Here is a 4,718-nt window from a genome sequence, read left to right as displayed (position 1 = left end):
GGAGGGGAATTAACAAGAGAGCTGTGTGTGTGTGTGTGTGTGTGTGGAGGGGTGGTGGTGTTGCCGGTGAGGAGGGAGCGTCGCTCTGCGGGAGCGGCGGTGTATGTGAAGAACCCGGTTTTCATTGCCTGTTAACCATCCCACTAAACCCTTGCTCTAGGACAGAAGCGTCGACTCTTTCTCCCTCTCCACGGATGCCCCCTGGCCTGCTGAGTTCCTCCAGCATTTTGTGCGTGTTACTCTGGATTTCCAGCACCTGCGGAATCTCGTGTTTGTAGTTACATTACGACCTTGTACGGCAATTTCGACGCACAGGAACGCAAGAGCCGCAGAGAGCAGTGAGCACATCTCGGTCCATCATGGGTACGTCCCTCTCCAACACTGACAGCGTACTCGAAGAGGCAACAGCCATGAACAAAGATCCCCACCACCCGGGCCACGCCATCTTCTCGTAACTACCACCGGCCAGGAGATTTTGCAGCCCCGCACACCACCAGGTTCAGCAACAGCTACTTCCCTTCAACCATTCGGTTCTTGACCCAACCTGCACGACCTTGATCACTACCCCAGTACAGCAACACTGCGCTACAGTGCGCTTGCCTCTGACTGCGTTTTGTTTTGCCACTAATCTCTCGTTTTGCACAATCTTTTTTCTTCACTTGCCTTGCGCATTGTCTGCACCCGCGTACCTGCGATGCTGCCGCAAGCAGTTCTTCTGTTCCACTCCTGCCTCGCAGTACTTTCCCGCACATAACAAGGACTTGTCTTGGCTTAAGGGGTAAATAAGTACGCCCCAGATCACCCTGTCTCCATTCCCAGCACAAGCAGAAATCCCTTCCCTATCTCCCCTGCTGTAGGTTACCCAACTTCTGCCCCGAAGGGGAAAGAAAACATCACACGTTTTGTACGAGACTTTGGTAGGCTGTGGTGGGGTTTGAGAGCTGGCGAATCATTAATTCGGTAACAGACACAAACAGCATCAACAAACTCATTCGTAAGGCCAGTGATGTTGTGGGGATGGAACTGGACTCTCTGACGGTGGTGTCTGAAAAGAGGATGCTGTCCAAGTTGCATGCCATCTTGGACAATGTCTCCCATCCACTACATAATGTACTGGGTGGGCACAGGAGTACATTCAGCCAGAGACTCATTCCACCGAGATGCAGCACAGAGCGTCATAGGAAGTCATTCCTGCCTGTGGCCATCAAACTTTACAACTCCTCCCTTGGAGGGTCAGACACCCTGAGCCAATAGGCTGGTCCTGGACTTATTTCCTGGCATAATTTACATATTAATATTTAATTATTCATGGTTTTATTACTATTTATTATTTATGGTGCAACTGTAACGAAAACCAATTTCCCCGGGATCAATAAAGTATGACTATGACTATAACATCGTGCTCCTTTAACACGCGTTAAACTGGATCACCTCTGCCACCTCGTGGTCATTGAGGGGTACTGCGCGCTGTGCTGAAGGGAGAAGCTTGTCAACGTGACGGCGACAGATCTACCCCCTCACAGAACAATACCCTTCGCCTCACGATGTTGTGCCGAGCTAAATAAACCGGTCCTTAAACCCCTAACGAAACTCGCTGCTACCGTCAAGCAAGAAGTATGGAAGCCTCAGGTCCTGGAGCGCACAACCTCAGAAATGAAGGCATGTCCCTTTAATTCTTGAGATGAGGAGGGATTTCTTCAGATAAAGCTGAATTTGTGGAATGCCTTGCCACAGAGAGCGGTGGGGATGAAGTAATTTCGTATATTTAAGGCAGAGACTGATTGGTAAAGGGTGTTACAGTAGGGGGAGAATGGGTTGGTAAAAATCAGCCACGACTGAATGGTGGAGCACTCGACGGGCCGAATGGCCTAATTCTTCCCCTTTCTCTTGCAGTCTGGCACACCATTAGGTTCACAGAAGACAGGAACAGGCCCATCAGCTTACAATGTTGTGCTGTACCAACTAAATCTGAAATCAAATGGCTGACTAATCTCTTACGCCTACACACAATGTCCATAATTTTAAATTTTCCTCACAATCATAAGCCTATCTAAATGATTCTTAGAAGTCCCAACAGTTCAGGAAGTTATTACCCTACAGCCAGTGCGGATAACTTCCCTCACCTCAACATTGAACTGATTCCACAACCTGTGGACTCACTTCCAAGGACTCTGTAGCTTGTGTTCTCAGTACGATCTCTCTCTCTAGTTACCATTCTTATTTTTTTTGTATTTATACAGTTTGTATTTTCTTGCACATTGGTTGTTTGTCAGTCTGTGCAGTTTCTCATTGATTCTGTTGCATTTCATTGTTCTAATGAAAATGCCTACAAGAAAATGAATCTCAGTTTAGTCTAACAACAGGAATTCTGCAGATGCTGGAAATTCAAGCAACACACATCAAAGTTGCTGGTGAACGCAGCAGGCCAGGCAGCATCTGTAGGAAGAGGTGCGCGTCTGACGAAGGGTCTCGGCCTGAAACGTCGACTGTACCTCTTCCTGGAGATGCTGCCTGGCCTGCTGTGTTCACCAGCAACTTTGATGTGTGTTGCTCAGTCTAGTCTACACACTTCGATAATGAATTCATTTGGAGCTTCAAACTCACTGAGCGTGGAACAGGTTTGTCTCTTTCTCTGGCTTTCATATTTTATGTTGACGCAGTATCCTGTGGGGTCACAAGATGTTACAGATCCTAGAATCCAAGCCACACCCTCCCCCCCCCCAAAAAGACTTGGTCTTCGGGGATATTCAAGACAACGATTTGGATCCAAGAGAAATTGGGGTTCTGGGTTTAATGTTACTGAGGTAGATCGGGTGTGAAATAGTGATGTAGCAAGCCACATGAAAACAGGCTCTTCAGCCCAACACATTCCTGCTGATCCTGTTGCTCTCCAAGCTAGTCCCATTTGCCTCCATTCGGCCCACCTCCCTCTAACTCCCTCCTATCTTGGCATTTATCCAAATGCCTTTTAAATACTTACATTTGCCATTTCCATATACTCACCCCCACCTGTTGTCAAAAAGTTGCTCCTCAAAACTTTCCCCTCACCTTAAATCTATGCAACCTAGTTTTAGAACCCCCACCTAACCTGGGGCGGGGGGAAATACTGTGTGCACTCAGCCTCCTCGTGATTTTATACCATTCCACAAGGTCAGCTCTCATTGTGAATGAGCAGTGAATGGGCAACACTGACGCGATGGGCCGAAGGAACTGTTGTACGACGCAAGCCTTCCCAGATATAAGGAGCTGGAGTGAGATCCCTCCTCAAACTCCACGGTGCAGTGACGGGTCGAATCCAGGTGCAGGACCCCACCAGTTCTCCTTCTCTCCCCATCTCCCCCTTTCACAAGCTCCCCCTCCCTCACTTATATACCTCCCCCCTATCCCTCTCCCACCCTTCCCTCCCTCCCCATTTTCCCTCGCCCTCTCCCATCCTTCTCTTCTCTCTCATTCTCCTTCCCAACCTTCTCCCTTAAGCCTTTCCCACCCTTCCCTCCTTCCCCCCATTCCCTGTCTCCTCCTCCCCTCCCTTGTAGGCCTTCCCTTCCCTTCCCTCTCTCATTCTCCCCCTCTCCCTCTCTACAATACCCATTGCAGGAAATTTGTCCCGGATTGGGACACAAACTCCGACCCAGAACTCAACAAGGCGGCAGTGTACGTGGGTCATTACCGCTGGCCCACAGGAAGCAATGAACACAGATAAAAGGACTAATCCTTCACAGTGAGGGCAGTTTTCAAAACTCATTTATCCCCGCAAGTCTTTGGATCAATAACCTGTCTTTTCTTCCCAATTCGTATTGGATTGAGTGGGGATGTTGCCCTGGTAACAGAACTGCGGCATTTCCAGGGAAACCAATACCCTATAACGTTACAGGATAAAGTCTGAAAGGGTGATAGGGAGAGGGCGGGGGGGGGGGAGAGAAGAGGAGGAACCGGGGAGGGGGGGGAGAGAAGAGAAGAGGAGGGAAGAGAAGAGGAGGAACCGGGGGGGGCGGGGAGAGAAGAGGAGGAATGGGGGAGGGGGAAGAGAAGAGGAACGGAGGAGGGGGAAGAGAAGAGGAGGAACCGGGGGGGAGAGAAGGGGGGAACCCTGGGGGGGGGAAGAGGAGGAACCGGGGGGGGGCGGGGAGAGAAGAGGAGGAACTGGGGGGGGAGAGAAGAGGAGGAACCCGGGGGGGGGGGGAGAAGAGGAATGGTGGATTCCCTTAGGCTTGAAGGAGATCCATGTTATAGTCTCATAGTCACAGGCAGTTTCGGGGTGGGGGGGGGAGGAGAAATTTGCAGAGGGAAGAGGCACTGCTTCACTCTCCCAGTGAGCTGGATGTGATCCTGAATTCCAACGCTGTGTGTGTGTGTGTGTGTGTGTGTGTGTGTGTGTGTGTGTGTGTATCTTGTCACGTGTCTCATGTCTCGTGTTGTGTGTTCGAGTGTGTGAGTGAGAGGCAGTTTACATACTCTCCCTGTGGCCACGCGGGTTTCCCTCGGGGTGTTCCGGTTCCCTCCCACGCCTCAACAACGCGTGGGGTCGGTGAGTTAACTGGCCGCTGTACGTTGGGGAATGCTGGAATCTGTGGGGGAGTTAGTGGGAACTTGGGAAGAATTAAACGACAGTAATGTCAGATTGGTGAAGATGGGTGGTTGACAGCACAATCACATTGGGCTTCTGTGCTGCGAGTCTCCAAGGCAGCCCAACAACAAGTTTCCCAATCATCCAACAG

This window comes from Mobula hypostoma, chromosome 2 (assembly GCF_963921235.1).
Source record: "Mobula hypostoma chromosome 2, sMobHyp1.1, whole genome shotgun sequence".
In the NCBI taxonomy this organism is placed as follows: Eukaryota; Metazoa; Chordata; class Chondrichthyes; order Myliobatiformes; family Myliobatidae; genus Mobula; species Mobula hypostoma.
The sequence above is the reverse complement of the archived record's forward strand: the minus strand, read 5'-3'. Positions refer to the sequence as shown.